Source organism: Lissotriton vulgaris, chromosome 8, assembly GCF_964263255.1.
Source record: "Lissotriton vulgaris chromosome 8, aLisVul1.2, whole genome shotgun sequence".
In the NCBI taxonomy this organism is placed as follows: Eukaryota; Metazoa; Chordata; class Amphibia; order Caudata; family Salamandridae; genus Lissotriton; species Lissotriton vulgaris.
In genome coordinates, this window is record NC_141696.1 from 935,347,118 (window position 1) to 935,367,683 (window position 20,566).

Consider the following 20,566-nt stretch of genomic DNA (forward strand, 5'->3'; position numbering starts at 1 on the left):
GGACAGAATGCAGAACAATGTCATACATTCACCCCAGTACAGAGATCTGGGCCTAAATCCATCGTTTTTTTGCACTCCACACCACCCCAGTTCAGACATGGCCATATGCAAATCAGTCTGACCCTGTGCCTCATGGGAACAGTCCAGCCCGAACTGCCAAGCCATGCCTTCCCTGGACCGGAAACAAGCTTCCGAGGACCGGTTTCTGGCATTCCAGCCGTCTTCAGCCCGGCTTGCTTGAATCCAGTGGCAAAGTGAGCAAGGGACTCACGTCTGAGCATACCCTGCCACACTTATGGCGGCCAAAAGCAGTACAAAAGGGGGTGGTGATGGACGGAGCATCTGAATCAATCTAACACTCACACCCAGTCAAAAGATCTGGGTTTAATCCATCATCGTTCTTTAGCCCACTCCGCCACCCCAGTTCAGACATGGCTATATGCAAATCAGTCTCACCCTGTGCCTCGAGGGAACAGTCCAGCCCAAACTGCCAAGCCATGTCTTCCCTGGACCGAAAACAAGCTTCCGAGGACCGGTTTCTGGCATTCGAGACGTCTTCAGCCCGGCTTGCTTGAATCCAGTGGCAAAGTGAGCAAGGGACTCACGTCTGAGCATACCTTGCCACACTTATGGCGGCCAAAAGCGGTACAAAAGGGGGGGTGATGGATGGAGCATCTGAATCAATCAAACACTCACACCCAGTCAAAATATCTGGCTTTAATCCATCACCGTTCTTTAGCCCACTCTGCCACCCCAGTTCAGTCATGGCTATATGCAAATCAGTCTGACCCTGTGCCTCATGGGAACAGTCCAGCCCGAAATGCCAAGCCTTGTCTTCCCTGGACCGGAAACAAGCTTCCGAGGACCGGTTTCTGGCATTCCAGCCGTCTTCAGCCCGGCTTGCTTGAATCCAGTGGCAAAGTGAGCAAGGGACCCACGCCTGAGCATACCCTGCCACACTTATGGCGGCCAAAAGCGGTACAAAAGGGGGTGGTGATGGACGGAGCATCTGAATAAATCAAACACTCACACCCAGTCAAAAGATCTGGGTTTAATCCATTATCGTTCTTTAGCCCACTCCGCCACCCCAGTTCAGATATGGCTATATGCAAATCAGTCTGACCCTGTGCCTCATGGGAACAGTCCAGCCCGAACTGCCAAGCCATGTCTTCCCTGGACGGGAAACAAGCTTCCGAGGACCTGTTTCTGGCATTCCAGCTGTCTTCAGCCCGGCTTGCTTGAATCCAGTGGCAAAGTGAGCAAGGGACTCACATCTGAGCATACCCTGCCACACTTATGGTGGCCAAAAGCGGTACAAAAGGGGGTAGTGATGGACGGAGCATCTGAATCAATCAAACGCTCACACCCAGTCAAAAGATCTGGGTTTAATCCATCACTGTTCTTTAGCCCACTCCGCCACCCCAGTTCAGACATGGCTATATGCAAATCAGTCTGACTCTGTGCCTCATGGGAACAGTCCAGCCCGAACTGCCAAGTCATGTCTTCCCTGGACCGGAAACAAGCTTCCGAGGACCGGTTTCTGGCATTCCAGCCGTCTTCAACCCGGCTTGCTTGAATCCAGTGGCAAAGTGAGCAAGGGACTCACGTCTGAGCATACCCTGCCACAGTTATGGTGGCCTAAAGCGGTTCAAAAGGGGGTGGTGATGGACGGAGCATCTGAATCAATCAAACACTCACACCCAGTCAAAAGATCTGGGTTTAATCCATCACCGTTCTTTAGCCCACTCCGCCACCCCAGTTCAAACATGGCTATATGCAAATCAGTCTGACCCTGTGCCTCATGGGAACAGTCCAGCCCGAACTGCCAAGCCATGTCTTCCCTGGACCGGAAACAAGCTTCCGAGGACCGGTTTCTGGCATTCCAGCCGTCTTCAGCCCGGGTTGCTTGAATCCAGTGGCAAAGTGAGCAAGGGACTCACGTCTGAGAATACCCTGCCACACTTATGGCGAACAAGAGTGGTACAAAAGGGGGTGTTGATGGACGGATCATCTGAATCAATCAAACACTCACACCCATTTGGGGGGCAGATTAAACTAAAAATATACAGAAACAGCCAAAATGTGTTTTGGAGTGACCTTTGCCTATAGGGTTTCTCCCTGACATGCCCATTAACATATCCCTGGTGCCTAGTGGGCTTTCTCTCCTGGTGGGCATAGCAGGGGTTATTGCCCACATCAGCCTCGCGGGGGAAGCAGAAAGACTGTGGCTAATATTTTTGGGGTGGGACATTGGCATGCCCATTCTGGGCAACTCCCATCCCTACATATAATAAAAAACATAATCCCTGGTGCTTAGTGTTCTGTCATGGACCAGGATCAAAACGGTCTCGATAATTCTCGCCTCGGTGCCTACTCTAACCAGGGAACACAATCGGCAACTCTGGGCATTAAGCTTGCCTCATCTCTGCAACGGCCCCCCACAGACGCCGGGGATGCCTGGATTCACCTTGGAGATACCCAGGAAGGGACCATCTCATAGGGAAAACCAGGACGGGTTCCCCAGCGGTCTTCAGCGCCAGGATACTCCATGGAGTCGCATTGCGCTTTACAAGTACACCCACATTTACATTTATCCCCCTGAGGGGTTAGATAAAGTGCTATTGGCCCAGGAGGGGCACCATAAAAAATGTGGCAATTGTTTAGGGCTGGGGCATTGGCATGCCCTCTTTGGGAAGCCCCTATGTATTAAAAAAAAAACAATACTTGGTGCTTATGTTATGTCAATATGAACTTATAAAGCGCATTATCACCCAGGGGTCTCTAAGCGCTATCAGCGGACGTCCAACACCAGTTGAGGAGAGAATAGCCCGCTCAGAGAGGCCCCCATGCCTCTAAGAAAAGCACAGTCTTCAATCACTTCCTAAATGGAAGGAGATTTGATTCATTATGTAGTTTAACCGGAAGGCTGTTCCATGCCTGAGGAATTGTCTTTGAGAAAGCTCTACCACCCATGGACAAAAGTTTAAACCGAGGGCAGACCAGGTAGCAGGCATCAGCTGACTAAAGAGTCCTGCTCGGAGTTTAGTTAGTCAGTCGGTCCTTAATATAGCTAGGAGCTAAGCCATGAATGGCCTTATGCGCAATACAGAGGCTTTGGAATTCAGTTCTCTGTATACTCCAAAGCCAGTGTGTAGTTCCATAGTTCGAAGGCAAGTGGTTTGGAGGTTCCGAACCCGTTCAATAAAGGTCGTCGGATATAGACGATTTTGGTATCAGCGGACTGCAAATCACGAGTGCGGTGTGTACGAGTGTGTTCATCTTAATCGATCAATGAGAACACTACGTATTCAGGGATTTCGTTTGAACCCTCGGGTTCCATTTTGTGTACAGCAGCCATTTTGTGTGGTTGCCCTCACATAGGCCGATGACTGCGGCCGAGCTAGTCCTTGGGACACTTACACCTTAGCTGACTCCTGAATGACCTGGCCGAACTGACTCTCTTGCCCGAGGCTGACCTCGCTGACCAGTTCCTTGTTAAGCAGCTGGTCAGATAAAGATCAAAGAGCAGGACATGCCGAAGTTTATAGTATACTGCACCCACCTTTCTATCTCGTTTCTCATCTGTTTCTGTTCTTTCCTTTATGGCTTAATCACTGATTTGGGTTGAGGTATTATGATGGGTTTGTCAGGCCTGATCAAACAGAATATTGGAATGTGCTTGGTCATTTCTGGTGGGCTGGACAACGGAAAATGGGATTGTCGTCATGCGCTACTTTTGAAATGTCACACTGTGATTGGTTAGTTTGTATGTTACTGATGCTAGCCTGGAATGTGATTTTTGGCATAAAAGACCATGCTTCGCTCATTGAATTTGTGCAGTCTCTAGCGAACCACCCATGTTGTGCTTCGTAGACCTCTGTTCCTGGTTGCAGCCAATAAATCTGGTCTTTGACATCATCAAGAAGTGTCCTGTGTCTCTGTTTGCCGAGGCAGGGGAACTCGAAGACATTGGGCGTTTTCCCTAGCGCCGCTGGGTTCTAAAACCCGGTACTTCAGTTGGCGCCCAACTTGGGGCGACTTCAGCGGTACCGGTCCAAGCCTGAAGATCGTGAGGAGCTTTGTGTGGAAATTCTGGAGGAAGGCCTGCCACTTCATCGACCCCTGTATGTCGTCTTGGTCCGAAAGTCTTTGCTGCGAGGTTCCCCGTTTTCCGACGGCTACGAAGGACTGCTGCCCTTACTGTCGCCCTGTCTTGGAGCCATAGACGATTTGTAGAGCGAGACAATAGACGGGTCTTCTGGTGACGCCATCGACATTTCAGTTAAGTATGAGTGGAGCGTCTCCCAGTCCTTAGTTTTGTTTGGGTATTCCTTCGGGATCACTTTGATTTGGTACCTGCAGGCCCCAAACCCGAGGGACTTGTGTAGTCACAAGACTATCGTTTTGAGATTTCCCTTGAAGTTTGAAGCTAGACTAGTGAGCGAAGATGCCTGGTCTTAGCAGACTTGGAAAGATATTTGGTTTTGGTTGTTCTAGGGATTCCCGATTGGAGGATTCGTGTCCGGTTCCTCCGATTGGAACTCCGACCTATGAGCTCTATGTAAAACATGGTGTGGGCCCCATCGGATATAATGACATCTGGGTTAAATATACGAGAAAAGACAGTGTCCTACAGTGGCCACGTTATGGTAGCTTTGAAACAGAGATTTTAGACAATCTCAAAGTTAAACTGTTCAAGAAGTAAGCCCGGCCGGCAATGTTTGACTCTTTCCGCATGTGGCGCAAAGAAGCCAAACAGAAAGAAATTAAGTTAGCGAAGAAGAATAAACGAGAACGAGGTTTGTCAATGGTGCAAGCTGCTATACAGTTTAGGGATAATGAGGAAGAGCAAGAGAGCGAACAAATGCTTAGGATCAGGAAGTTAGCGGTAGATAAGTGCTACCCAGTTTTGCCGCCTAAAGAGCAGGAAGAAAAGAAAGATCTGGCAAAAGATCCTTTAATGTCGCATCTATTGAGTTCGCCACCCCCTTATGCAAAGAAAGCTACGGCACCACCGCTACCAGTTGTAGTTGCGCAACCTCCGGTTGCTTTGTCACCTGCGATTCTAGCACAGCCTGCTCCTTTTCCGTTGGCTACTATTCCTTTGGTACAGCCTTCTCCAGGGCCACCGACTTTGCCTCCTCCTTTGTCTGCTACTCCTACGCCTGCTTTGTCTGCTCCTCCTGTTCCGACTTTGGAATCTTCTCATATTGTTCCGTCTTCTCTTATTCGTTCACCTTTTCCTTCTGCTAGACAAAGAATGACTGCTGCAGTTTCTAGTATCTTTTCTCCTCTGTTGGGATCAATGGGTATGTCTCCTGTTGTCAAGCGTAGACAATCGCGTAGTCAGTTGCCTGATGCTAACGAAAGTACTGTGTTGGATCACATGGCACGTAAATGGGTTATGTATTCTACACAGTATGATCTTGAGGGTATTATGGATGTTTTCCATCAATGGGAAACACCAAAGCAACGGTACGTCTTTTAGATGATGTGTGAGATCCTTCATGAACAGTGGATTGAAGAAGCGGGACAAGCTCCTTCTGAGTTGTGCCGAATACGTTCCGAATTTGCGAAAGGGACCATTGTGGGTCTTCTCGAGATTCAGAAAGCTGGTGCGACGTTATTATCATTTCGGAGTGCAACTCCTTCTGAGCGACAGTTTGAGCCTGATTCGTCAGTAGGGAGAAAAGCTTGTCAGTATCCGATGAGTGAGGTTCCTCCAGTTTGGAGACCTGGTGATGCAGCTGCTAATCCAGCCATTCCACCATACTTTCAGCGTGTTTGGGTACATGTTCCTTGGAAGCGTGTTGAAGTTTTGGCTATTAAGCAGTCTTTGCCTGATCCGCGCAAAAATCCAGCAGGGTACTATAAGGAGCTAACTCAGACTGTGAGTTCATGCATCATGAATTTGGCAGATATAGATATGTTGTTTGGGAATGGTGTTCCACAGCCTATTTGGGGTAAGATTTGTCACACAGAACATGCGCATGAATTAGGTGAGACATGGGTTAATCATAGAGATGCTGATAATAGACAAGTAGGTGGCGCTAAGCCTGAGGATGTGGTTACTGAACTCCCTGGTAAGATTATTACTTATATGAAGACTTTGATACCTGAAGTGAGTGTCAATTGGGAAAAGTTGTCTGCGTGTAAGCAGAAGAAAGATGAAACTGTGTCCGACTTTTTCACGCGGTTCGAAGAGATTTTTGTAGATCATAGTGGTCAGGACATGGCTACCGAAGGTGGTCAGAGATTGTTTGTCGACAAATTTGTACATAATTTGCTTCCCAAGTTGTGCAATAGACTGAAGGATTCTGAGAGTCCTTGGGCTGTTTCCACGTCAGCGCAGATTTTAGCTACTGCCCAGTACTATGAAAATAGGCACAAAGATGAGGTAGAGAAAGCGGATAAGAAGACTAAGGAATTGAAGACTAAAGTTCTTCTACAGCAAGATTATCCGCCCCGTAATAATCAGCGTGATTATCAGCAGAATCAGCAATATCCGAGAAACTCGCAAAGGAACGAGTTTTCTCAACCACGTTTTCCCATTGGTCCTAATCAATGTGCGTATTGCAGAGAAGAGGGCCATTTCAAGAGTAGTTGCCCGGTTCTGTGACAAAGCACGAATGGTGCTTCTGGTGTTAGAGGTCGAGGTGCTCAACAAGTGCCTAGAGGTAGAGGTCGTGGTCAGATGCGCGTCCTTTGCCTCCACAGAATTCTATGAATAGTTTTGATCAGCAGAATGGTTCATCTGGTAGGACGGCACCGAAGGTGAGGAAGTGAATGGTAATGATTGCTAGGACAGCCATAGACAAAGAGAGGGAGTTGTTTCAGTTCCAGTAGATCAGAGTGGACCTTATGTTGAAGTGATTGCATCAGGTGTGTCAAAGCTTTTTCTGTTGGATACTGGTGCTGCGAAGAGTTCTATTATGCACTCTAAACTCCCTGGCGCCCCTTTGTCTGGCTTAAAGAATGTTTCAGTAGGTTTTTCTGCCGCCCCGGTTACGAATCCAATTTCTACTCCGTTGCCTCTTTCTGTTGGACGTCGTAGATTTGAAGCACCCCTCATTCTGACGACCGGTTGTGGTGAGAACTTGTTGGGATTGGACTTGTTGAAGAGATTGTATGCGACGCTGTATTGTTCTCTGTCAGGAGTACATCTTACATCGGGTGAGAGAGTGATCTCTCCGATGTACTTGTCTAAAGATCGACTTCCACCTGAATTGTCTTCCCTCCCTGATTCGCTTTGGGCTACTGGTCCGAACGATGTAGGCCTCTTGGAGATTCTGCCATATGTTGTGACACTCAAGGCGAATGCTAAGTTACCGCGTATTCCACAGTATCGTATCTCGAGTGATGGTGAGCGAGCACTTTTGGTGATCATTTACGATCTAATTGAAAAGGGTGTGATTGAGGAAACGAGAGGTAATGTGTGCAATAGTCCCATTTTGCCTGTTCTGAAGAGAACTGATTCTTCACAGCCTCCTGTATATAGGTTTGTGATAGATCTTTGCGAGGTGAATAAGATCGTTGTTCCGCAATTTCCTGTTGTACCTGATATCACCGCTTTGTTGACTTTGATCCCGGCTACAGCCACGTGGTTCTCGGTGATTGACTTGAAGAATGCTTTCTTCAGCATCCCGATTGCCGTGGAGAGTAGAGATATCTTTGGATTCTCTTTAGGAGGACGAAGCTTCCGCTTCAAGCGCGGTCCTCAAGGCTATTGAGGGAGTCCATCGATCTTTTGGGATCGCGTCTGGACTACTGCAATGCGCTGTATGCTGGACTGAATAAGAGTCAGATGCAGCGCTTACAGGTAGTCCAGAATGCGGCAGCTAGATTTGTCCTCGATCTTCCCCGTCGCTCTTCGGCCACGCTGGCCAGGAAGCAGCTGCATTGGCTTCCGATAAAGGAGCGGATTATTTTCAAATCCATGTGTATGGTCTATAAGGCCTTGGCTAAAAGCAGACCCACAGGGATTAGAGCCATCCTGACCTATTACAACCCTGGCAGGAGCCTCCGCTCCTCCAATCACTCTTTCCTCCACATCCCTCGCATTCGGAAAGCCAGATGGGGTGGCAAGGCATTTTCCCTCTTGGCCCCTAAATGGTGGAACGATCTTCCATTAGAACTCAGGTCCCTCCCTTCCCTCCAAACCTTCAGAGCTGCCCTTAAAACACGCCTCTTTGTTCAAGCGTACATGTAAGTGCATGAGTGCCCGCTTTCTGATCTTTTTTGTTAGGCGCCTTGACACCTTCGGGTTTTAGTTTGCGCGGTACAAGATGCAAAATAAATAAATAAATAAATAAATATAGCCAAGCTTTGAAAACGCAACATGATCTGTTGATTTTACCTGATGGTGCTGCTCTTATTTAATACGTTGACGACTTGTTAGTTGCTGCTGACAATGAAGAGATTTGTAGAGAGGCTACTTTGTCGCTGTTACGCCACTTGTCTGATTTTCTTCACAAAGTCTCTCTTTCGATGTTGCAATATTGTCGACAAGAAGTAACCTACTTAGGTCACCTCTTATCGAAGGAGGGAAGGAAACTGACCCCAGAAAGAATTCAAGTTATTGCGAAAATGAGTGTCCCTACGACACAGAGAGAAGTACATCCGTTTTTGGGTATTACGTCGTACTGTAGACAGTGGATCCCTAATTTCTCGTTGTTATCGAAACCTTTGATAGCTCTTATTGTTAAGGATACTCCAAAACCTATTCCTTGGACTGACGAATGTCAGAAGAGCTTTTCTGAATTACGCAATGCGTTGTGTTTGGCTCCTGTGTTGGGTACTCCCGACTACAGTAAGCCTTTCACATTGTATGTCCACGAGAGAGAGGGATGTGCATTGACTCAAAAGTTTGGCGATAAGCAACTTCAATGTGCTTATTGTTTGTCGACTTTAGATCCGGTAGCTAGAGCATTGCCGAGTTGTTTGAGAGCTACAGCAGCAGCGGCTGTTTCTATTCGACAGTCTACTGGCTTGGTTATGGACAATACACTGAATTTGATGGTTCCACATGCAGTGGATACCTTGTTGAATTGTACCAAGACACAGCATTTAACTAGTGCTCGGTTGTCGGGTTACGAATTGACCTTGTTAGCGAGTCATGTGCATATAAAGAGATGCAATACGTTGAATCCAACCACGTTGTTGCCGATTTCAGCTGAGTCAGATAATACAAAACAGCATGATTGTTTCCTTAGAACTGAGGAAGAAACGAAAGGGAGGATAGATCTTTGGTATACTCCTCGTCCAGGGTGTGATGGAACTTTGTGGGTTGATGGTTCGTGCTTCAAGCTTACGAATGGTGATACGACTGTGGCATATGCTGTTACTACTTTGCATACGATTGTTGAAGCTGCACGTATCCCACACAATTCAGTGTAATTAGCAGAGTTGAATGCATTAATGAGAGCATGTGTGTTGGCGAAAGGAAAACGAGTGAATGTGTACACTGACAGTCAGTATGCGTTTGGTGTTGCTCATAGTTTGGACGTCTGTGGCGAGAGCGTGGGTTTCTGACTTCGCATGGGACGAAAATCCAGCATGGCCAGTTGGTGAATGAACTCCTTGAATCACTTACTTTGCCATTGCAAGTAGCCATTGTGAAATGTAGTGCGCATAAGAAAGTTACGGATGATGTTGGTCACGGAAATGCATTTGCAGATGAAGTTGCGAAAGAAACTACGAGAAATGTGATGAGCCGAATGTATGTTGCAGGTCCGGCGAGATGGGTTCCAGAGAAAAGTATGTGTGAAGATACGTTTGAGAGTGTGAAATCCATCCAAGCTGAAGCTACAGAGAAAAAGTTGAATGAATGGAGAGAAAGTAAGGGTAAACTGGATTCGATTGGTAGTTGGATTGATTTGTCAGAACATCAAAGATGTTTGTTACCTGACGCGTATGTTCTTCCAGTTGTTACAATGGCTCATGGATTGGCACATATCAGCGTGAAAGGGATTTGCATGTTGTTGGCCCCGGTTTGGCAGAATGTAGGAATTCCCAAATGTGCAGAGAATATAGTTAAGAACTGCATGGTGTGTTTGATGTACAATCCTGGTAAGGGAACTCCAACCCCGGCTGGTCATTTTGCTCCTCCTACGTGTCCGTTCGAGGCTTTGCAGCTAGATTTCATCCACATGGAGAGGTGCAACAACCTGAAATATGTGTTGGTGGTTGTTTGCTCCTTTTCTGGATGGGTGGAAGCCTACCCTTTGAAGGACAATACTGCCTTGTCCACAGTGAAAGTCCTTATCAAAGAGTTTTTCCCTAGGTATGGTTTGCTGAGAATTATCTAGAGTGACAATGGGAGTGAATTTGTGGGTCAAGTGATGAAGAGAGTATGTGATAGGTTAGGCATAAGGCAGAAGTTCCACATTGCAAATCACCCCCAATCAGCTGGTTTAGTCGAGTGCTATAATGACACTTTGAAATTAAAATTGGCTAAAATTCAAGCAAGCTCTAGTTTACAATGGCCAGATGCTTTGCCCTTAGCTCTTCTGTCCCCAAGAATGACTGTGCATTCGCGAATGGGTTTGAGTCGGTATGAGGTCGTGTTTGGCCGCCCGGCGAATATTTGGGGCGTGCCAAGACCGACAAAGTTTAGTGAGCTTGAACACCCTGTGTTACTTAATTACTTGTACGAATTGACGGCTAAATTGCGTGTTTTACACCAACAGGTTCACAGTAGTCTACCACAGGCTTCTGAAGATCCAGGTCACGCTATTGAACCAGGTGCCTGGATATTCGTAAGGAACTTTCAGCGGAGTAAGATCGAGCAGCCCCGCTGGACGGGACCACACCTGGTTTTACTATCTACACGTTCCGCAGTTCAAGTGCAAGGCAAGAAAAACTGGATCCACGGCGTACATTGCAAACGGGCTCTGTTGCCCTTACCGTACGACCGGTGGGTCCAGAAGGGACTTCCAGACTCTAAGACTGAAACTGTGCCTAGTTTTCTGCCATTCAGCGATGCCCGTTTGATTGGAACGAACACTGAGAAAGAAAGTGACGATGTTCTGCAAAAAGCTGTATCTCCTTTGAATCGATTGAACACTACCGAGCCTGAACTCTTGTTTAAGGAACAGACATTGCCTGGTAAAGACCGCTATAATTTGCGACCGAGAGTCGCGGGACTAATAAAAAATAAATTACGTTTTTTATGATTTTTGTATTTGCAGGTTAACTCTCCTCCGAGGAATTACTTTGATTTTTGTTTTTCGAACCGCCATCCGGGTTAAGCTGTAGGGTCGCGGTTGACGAAGTCTTTGGAGTGCAAGCCTGAGACACTAGGTCGAAGGTTCTGGTTGGCCTAAGGGAGTTGCCCTGGGCTGACAGAGGCATTCCTTAGCATAGAACACCCTACTACCGCGAGCAGCATATTTAGTGAGGATGGAGTTCTTTGAGTTGGAGAGACCTGTAGAGACAATAAACTTTAGGACCAAGATATACAAATTGATGACTCGAAAACGATTTTTAATACTGTGTTTATTTATGTTGCTGAGCTTAGTGATATTTGTAATTGGTTATGTGACATTTTCGTTTAAACTGACGTTCATGCCCACTGTGCAATCTACACCTCCTCCTACTATTTCTTCTCATTCTTTTCACCCTCTGCCCGAACATGGAGTAGTTAGAAGATTGGAATTTGCCGATAATTCCTTTATTCAACTTTTGCACCAACACCAGTTAGTTATGAACACGACAAATTGTTGGATTTGTGGCCTAATGCCCCATACGACCGGTAAAGGTATTCCGTACTTAGTTTTGCCTTTCAGCCTTAATGGTTCTATTTGGGTAAATAGAACGATGATCATTTATGCCCACAGTGTCTATCCCCTACGTTCACCGAAATACAATCTGAAGAATATTGCTTTGGTTGGAGGTATAGTCGACATGGTTAAAGGGACTAATGCGGTTTAGACTATTCCAAAAGATGAGAAAGAACCATACATTGATTGGGACGTTACTGGATATGGAGTTAGTCTGAGCGTTAACCAGCGAGCGAAAAGTTCTCCACCGATTTGGATAGTGCCCCATCAGGGTCGCTATTGTCTGCAGGGTAATGGCAAAAATCCGAAAGCTCAGTTAGGGAAGAGTGTTTGCACTGAGACTTATGTATTTACGTCTCAGACTTCCCCAGCGTTTCTAGCAGCTAAGGGTACCTATTTCATCTGCTATGATAAAGCGTATACATGGTTGCCCCCTAACTTTTCGGGCACATGTTTTGTTTCTTTCCTGTTGCCTCCCACTTTTACAGCTGCGACAGATTACCATAAGACGAAAGTTGCTAGAGGTGTCTTCAGTAAGGAAGATACCGCAGGGCAAGAGTTGGGAGATTTCTTTACAGGTTTTCTGCCGTTCTGGGAACCGATGGCTAACAGCAGGAACATTTGCCACCAGTTAACGAGAGTGGTTGAGTCGGTGCCCTTAGTAACTTGACTGCTGAGCTCCAGTCAGATCGAATTATGCCACTTCAGAATAGAGTTGCCCTTGACGTCATACTTGCAGACCGATGTGTAGTGTGTAAACTGATTCAATCGAGCTGCTGCGTTTTCATTCCAGACAACGCTCCGTCAGTCTTCCAGGCCATTCCAGGCTACATAAGATCTCCGATTCTGTACATATAGACAAATTAGATTGGTCGTTGATGGGATGGTTTTGGGGATTGATATCCACTTGGGGATGGAAGATTCTGATGGTCATTGGGATGATCTTAGCTATCCTGTGTACAGTGTGCTCCTGCTATTTTTGGCCGATGTGCTACTTCGTGTGCAAGGAGACCTGTCCAGAGAGAGGTGCTAAGTACTAGGATGATGCTGCAGAAACATATCGATGATCTGATGAATATCGACCTAGATTCAGACTTACATGGGTTTGGGTTTGTTGCCTATGTAAGGGCAAAAGGAGGGTCTGTAGTTCCGTAGTTCGAGGGCAAGTGGTGCGGAGGTTCTGAACCCGTTCAATAAAGGTCGTCGGATATAGACGATTTTGGTATCAGCGGACCGCAAATCACAAGTGCAGTGTGTACGAGTGTTTTCGTCTTAATCGATCAATGAGAACACTACGTATTCAGGGATTTCGTTTGAACCCTCGGGTTCCATTTTGTGTACGGCAGCCATTTTGTGTGGTTGCCCTCACATAGGCCGATGACTGCGGCCGAGCGAGTCCTTGAGACATGTACACCTTAGCTGACTCCTGAATGACCTGGCCGAACTGACTCTCTTGCCCGAGGCTGACCTCGCTGAGCCAGTTCCTTGTTAAGCAGCTGGTCAGATAAAGATCAAAGAGCAGGGCATGCCGAAGTTTATAGTACACTGCACCCAACTTTCTATCTCGCTTCTCATCTGTTTCTGTTCTTTCCTTTATGGCTTAATCACTGATTTGGGTTGATGTTTTATGATGGGTTTGTCCGGCCTGAGCGAACAGGATATTGGAATGTGCTTGGTCATTTCTGGTGGGCTGGATAACGGAAAATGGGATTGTCGTCATGCGCTACTTTTGAAATGTCACACTGTGATTGGTTAGTTTGAAAGTTAGCCTGGAATGTGATTTTTTGCATAAAAGACCATGCTTCTCTCATTGAATTTGTGCAGTCTCTAGCGAACCACCCGTGTTGTGCTTCGTAGACCTCTGTTCCTGGTTGCAGCCAAAAAACCTGGTCTTTGACGTCATCAAGAAGTGTCCCGTGTCTCTGCTTGCCGAGGCAGAGGAACTCGAAGACATCAGGCGTTTTCCCTCGCCCGCTCGGGTCTAAAACCCGGTTCTTCAAGTGTAGGTCATGCAATAAGGGCGTGGCATGTGCATGTCTTTGTTTTTTGAAGATTAATCTGGCCGCTTCGTTCATGACACCCTGAAGCCTAGCCAGAAGATTTTTTGGTAGACCATAGTATAGAGAGTTACCAAAATCGAGACGCAACAGAATCAGAGCTGAAACTGCCAGTCTAAGGGTGGCAAAGGACAACAGTGGAGACAGTTTCCGAAGCGACGCATTAGACTGACACAGGAACCAACCACAGCCGACACCTGTTGTGTCATGGATAACAAGGCATCAATTGTAATACCAAGGTTTTTCACAGCAACGGCAGATTCAGGAAAGGGCCCCAGTTCTGAAGGCCAGAACAGATCATTCCAGGGGTTTGAGGCTGTGGTGACCGCTAAAACCTCTGTTTTGTCAGAGTTTATTTTTAACGAATTAGCCGACATCCAGTTGATGGTGAACTTGAGAATATCTTGCATTCTCAAGTGAGCCCTAGGTGAATTTTCAATCTGGATCAGAATTTAAGTGTCGTCTGCATAGTTTTAAACCCTGCAGTCCATCTTGGTCAGTGCTGCAATCAGGGGCTGCAGATAGGCATTGAAAAGCAGGGGCGATAAAGCTGAACCCTGAGGCACTCCACATGCCAGAGTGGCTGGGTGGGACTCCAAATCTGCTAGTTGAACTCACTGGAGAGGATTTCTGTCCCTCTATGGGGCAGATCAGGGAATATCGTCCCATCTGCCTCCTCTGCCTCCTGGGGGCAGAAATACTGTGGAATTTTGGGGGGTAAGGCATTGGCATGCCGTATTTGAGCAGCCTACACCCCTATATACATTTAAAAAAATGCCTGGAGCCTAGTGTGCTTTTTTGATCAATGGCTATTGACCCAGCTGCCTCCCAGAGCGGGGCAGAAAAACTGAAGTTTTGGGTAAAAATGTTGGGAAGAGCATATTCTCTTGCCCAAGGGGCCACTTCCCCTCCCAGGTGCCTAGTGTCTGGATACCTGCTTGGGATCACCCTCCTGCAGTGATCCCCAAGCAGGGATCCACTAGGTACAGGTACCATTGGAAGGAGATGTCCTTATCAATGATACCTCTTCCATCTGCCTCGGTGTTCAGAGGCCTGAGATAGCCCCCTGAGCACTGAGTCTGTGAAACTGAAACAAGCTGAGCCGCTCATTTCAGTTTTGGTTACTCTGAAATGATGTCAGCGCGGCGTGCGTGCCGATCGTTATTTCAAAGAAACATTCAGAACAGCCAAGGGAGCTAGCTCCAGAGGCTGTTTTGATTGAAAGGAAATTCCTCTGGTGCCCGCACCAGGGGGATTTCCTGTGTCATGTGCACAGACAGCCTGGACCCATCAGACGGACATGAGCACTGTAGCGTTGGATCGCTCCCCGCCGTCCGACGCACGAAAAAGTTAAAGTGAGTACATGTAGGTCTTCAGTAGTCTATACATTGCTAGTAAATCTTGCACTGCTCGTAACTTCTGGGGAAGAATATTCCAGTGTGTTGCTGCCATAAAGTTGAAGGTGCAGCCATCCATCTTGGATGTCTTTGTATAGTCTTATCTCCGCTGCACCTCAATTTTAATCTAGTCTGCCAGTAATGAACTATACTCTGCACTCTCTTTTCTACCTGTCACTACAACAAAATAGCAGCTCTGAGCTGTGCGAGCAGCATTGTACATCCCAGTGGTAAAACACACCATGGAATCCAAAAACCATTTAAAGTGCCTTATGTGCCCCAACATTTAAACACACATAAGATAAAACCAATTCAAATGAAGAAAAAACTAAATTGATTAAAATACACTACAGAGTCTCACAAACAAGCTTTGTATGGATGATAGGATTAAAACCAAAATTCTAAGTGTGGGAACATTCTTAGAGCTCATCTTGAAAGTCTCTCTTGAAGAAAGGATTTTGCTTCATCAGGATAATGTCTGCAAAAAGTCAGCCATGTTATGTTATGTAAATGTTTTCTGACATGTCGCTGTTACTCAGAAGTGTGTCCTGGCACCATCAACTTATAAATTGTGTGTTTTGGAGAAAAGCATTTTTCAATGGGTGGTGTTAAAGTGTAAATTAAGTTTATTTAATGATAGAATTTTCCAATACAGAGCTTCATCCTGAATCTCAATAGATAATGCATCCTCTCAACTGTCTTCACCTACCAGTGTTCTATAGAAACAGAAAACATATATAAAACACACTGGAACTATGCAACTCACCAGCACATTTTCCAATCAATTCACAACTAACACACAGGACCGTACAATCTCATATGATCTTCAAATGTTTAATTGTCTTGCTCCTGTTCTTCATCATCAACAGCTCATAAGGATAAGGTTGCCCGAAAAGTAATATTTAAAGCAAGATTATCCTTCTCATCCTCACTGTAATGTTTGTCAAAGTATTGCTCCTGTTACACTCAAGAAGCATAAACAACATGGCACATTCTGTGGGTTTAGTACCAATTGTTCCATTTTTATGAATCTGACTGTGTGTGCACACACACCTGCTTATGCATGTGTGTGTGTGAGAGCGAGCAAGAGAGAGAGACTATGAACAGATCTACACTGAAAAAGGTGGAAAATACAGCCAGAAATGTTTACAGAGTGCAACAGACTATGGGGTCTATTTACAAACCCCTTGCGCCGCTTGTATGTCACTTTTTCCCATATTAAAAATGACGCACCGGCGGTGAAAGGAGCTTGTAAATAAGCCACTAAAAAAGTGAGAGAGTGTTTAGAAATCAAGAAATAAATAATACTACAAAATATTTATTGATTGTTTTCTGGCTGCTACAACCAACCTTTTGAGGATTTGTGCATGGAAGAATAAAACCATCTAGCGTGGCATTTTACAAATCATTTATTTGCACACTACTGATATCTTCTGCTTTTATTACTATTGATCCATAACTAAATCTTTCAGCAATGCATTAAAAGGCCCACTTTGCATTCTCCTGAGTGAGAATGAAGTAATAGCTTAAAGATCAAAATCACTTATCATGGAATTGTATATTAAAACTTACTGAAATCTTCCATCATAAACCTCCAGAGTTTATGGATGGCTGGCCTAAATTCTCTCCCATTTACCAATTACCATTATTATTTTTTTTCCCAGCAATTTAAACATTTAATACACCGCTAAATGATTATGAGTATGTGTGCAGAATTTAAAATGTGTGTATATGTTTATGAATAGGAGTTGTTAAGCATAACTAATAATATACCAATGCATGCAACTATTGAGAAGTGAAACATCTCAGTATGTTAATGCAAATACTCATCCTATTTGTTTTTTGTTTTATTGGGTTTATGTTTTTAACTAATAGAAGAGTTCACATACCCTTTCACCCTAAATTGAAGGAATGATTACATGAAATGAAGATGGAAATCAAAGGAGGTATTGGAGTATATTAGAGGAGTATTTTCAAGGACAAGTGAAAAATATAGTTTTAAAATGTTGTTAAATAGTTAAAAAAAAGTTGATTCCCCCAACAATATTCACAATGCTAAACTATAATTTTTGTACAGAGCAGCAAGATAATATAGAACTATAGAAAGGTGAGAGTGAATAAGAGATATGTTTTCCTTGAGGTGTACTGAGTGGCATCTTTGTCGACCCTGCGGGAGTGCTGCTCTCTTTCGTCTGCCTGGTTGCACAGCGCCTTTTCCGGCCACTTCGCCGCCACGCCTCGCGGCCCCCGCTCCGCGAGAGCCGCTCGAAGGCGAGAGACTTTGTTGGGGATCCAGCCCCAGTCCAGGACGTGCTAGGAGCACCAACGCCACCTCAGGGACCGCTCCACAGGACTGCAAGCACTGAGGCGGGACTGCGAGGACCAGCGTGCCCAGCGGCGCTGATCGGCCGCAGCTGGTCCTCTTCCCGCCCCCTCCACCGTAAAACCATTGCGGTGTGAGTGCTGCCTGGGATTCTTTGTCGACCCTGCGGGAGTGCTGCTCTCTTTCGTCTGCCTGGTTGCACAGCGCCTTTTCCGGCCACTTCGCCGCCACGTCTCGCGGCCCCCGCTCCGCGGGGGCCGCTCGAAGGCGAGAGACTTTGTTGGGGATCCAGCCCCGGTCCAGGACGTGCTAGGAGCACCAACGCCACCTCAGGGACCGCTCCACAGGACTGCAAGCACTGAGGCGGGACTGCGAGGACCAGCGTGCCCAGCGGCGCTGATCGGCCGCAGCTGGTCCTCTTCCCGCCCCCTCCACCGTAAAACCATCGTGGTGTGAGTGCTGCCTGGGATTCTTTGTCGACCCTGCGGGAGTGCTGCTCTCTTTCGTCTGCCTGGTTGCACAGCGCCTTTTCCGGCCACTTCGCCGCCGCGCCTCGCGGCCCCCGCTCCGCGGGAGCCGCTCGAAGGCGAGAGACTTTGTTGGGGATCCAGCCCCGGTCCAGGACGTGCTAGGAGCACCAACACCACCTCAGGGACCGCTCCACAGGACTGCAAGCACTGAGGCGGGACTGCGAGGACCAGCGTGCCCAGCGGCGCTGATCGGCCGCAGCTGGTCCTCTTCCCGCTCCCTCCACCGTAAAACCATCGCGGTGTGAGTGCTGCCTGGGATTCTTTGTCGACCCTGCGGGAGTGCTGCTCTCTTTCGTCTGCCTGGTTGCACAGCGCCTTTTCCGGCCACTTCGCCGCCACGCCTCGCGGCCCCCGCTCCGCGGGAGCCGCTCGAAGGCGAGAGACTTTGTTGGGGATCCAGCCCCGGTCCAGGACGTGCTAGGAGCACCAACGCCACCTCAGGGACCGCTCCACAGGACTGCAAGCACTGAGGCGGGACTGCGAGGACCAGCGTGCCCAGCGGCGCTGATCGGCCGCAGCTGGTCCTCTTCCCGCCCCCTCCACCGTAAAACCATTGCGGTGTGAGTGCTGCCTGGGATTCTTTGTCGACCCTGCGGGAGTGCTGCTCTCTTTCGTCTGCCTGGTTGCACAGCGCCTTTTCCGGCCACTTCTCCGCCACGCCTCGCGGCCCCCGCTCCGCGGGAGCCGCTCGTAGGCGAGAGACTTTGTTGGGGATCCAGCCCCGGTCCAGGACGTGCTAGGAGCACCAACGCCACGTCAGGGACCGCTCCACAGGACTGCAAGCACTGAGGCGGGACTGCGAGGACCAGCGTGCCCAGCGGCGCTGATCGGCCGCAGCTGGTCCTCTTCCCGCCCCCTCCACTTATCCTTTTGCCTGATAAGCAGTCACAGCAACGCGCACGCGGGACGCGCGCGGGGCAACGGCCGGGGCGAAGACCGGGCAAAGAGCGGGCCGTTTGAGGCCGTTCGAGTATGGCAGAGTCCGGCCTAGGCCCACCCCCCCTGGACGTTAAGAAGGCCATAGAAAATGCCCTTAAGATCAGGGAAGGAACGTACTGTCCAAATCAATACCACCAAGGGCGTCGTTTCCGGCCCCCTCGACGCTTTTATAACACGGGCCACTGGAATCCTGGAAAAGGAAATCGCCATGGTAGAGAAAAGACTCTCAATAGACCTTATTAGTGGAAAGCGATCCTCACTGGGGGCCTTAGCCACATCTATCTCTCCTGCGCCCTCTGCTCCTCATGCTGCCTTCAATTGTGTCCATACTACCTCTACGGAGGCAATAGTCCATTTAGAAAACATTGGGGGTAGCCCAACAAGGGATACAACAAAGGAAGAAAGGAATAATATAAATGCTTCCCAATGCAGCCAGGGGGATGGGGATGAGGATAATGACTCCGTGATTAGTGAGGAGCGGAATCTTAGCCAGCATTCTGGATCTCTTCTCCTCAATCAGTCCAACATGTCTAACCCTGCCGAAATTATTAATCCCCCTATACCCAATCCTGGCCCCAACACTAAAAAGAGAAAGTGGGACTCTAGATTGTCGGGGGAAAGAGACTTAAAAACCAGTAAAGTAAACAAAGCCCAAGATGAAGGGGTACAGGGGTCCGAGCTCCACCTAAACCCCTTAATACCCTCTGTGCTTAATAACATGTTATGTCCTTCCCTTTCGGCTCTGGGCTCTTCAAGCACTTGCCCTATGTGCCTTAATAGTGACGAAGTTTTGTTGGCAAAAATGGAGGCCATGTTTAAAACATTACTCTTACCAGTCCTGGAGCGGACTAGGCTCATGACCTCAAAAATTGATAGTATGGAGGATTTGATTAATTCAAACCATACGATGCTTCAAACACTACTTGGTTCAAATAATACGGGTGCTATTAAAACATCAGCATCCACTAAGGCCACCAGTAACAACAATATGGAAAAGGGTAAAAATCTCCCTAATAAAACCACAGGAACGAATAGCACCATACTTAAAGGGGGCCAAAAATTTAATACTACATCTTCCAAATCAGGAGCTAGCACTCACACTCAGGTACCAAAGCCCCAATCGAAACCAGCGGCTAAACAAAATACTGGTGGGCGCCAAACTATGGGTCCTCCCACACAACCTACTTTAAATCTTCCCCCCCCAAGTACCTCAAGAGCCCAACGTACTGCCTCCACCAACCACAGGGAGGGGGGACGTAAAAGACCAAATATTCCCAGTGTTGATTTACCACCTGAAGCAGCCCTACATACCATCGTTCTGACGGGTGTAGCACCATTAAAACCGGGTGCCAGGGAGTCTTATAGCGACCTTCGCAATAAAGTCACTTTTTGGTTGAACAAAAATCGCCCGTTACCCCCCTCCACCCCCACGGAGATATTATATGTGAGGAGAGTAGACTGGGTGGGGCCGGAGGTAAAAGACTTAGAAGGAGATTGTATCCTTATCTCGTTTAAAGATTTGTGGGTGGTAGATGCCATC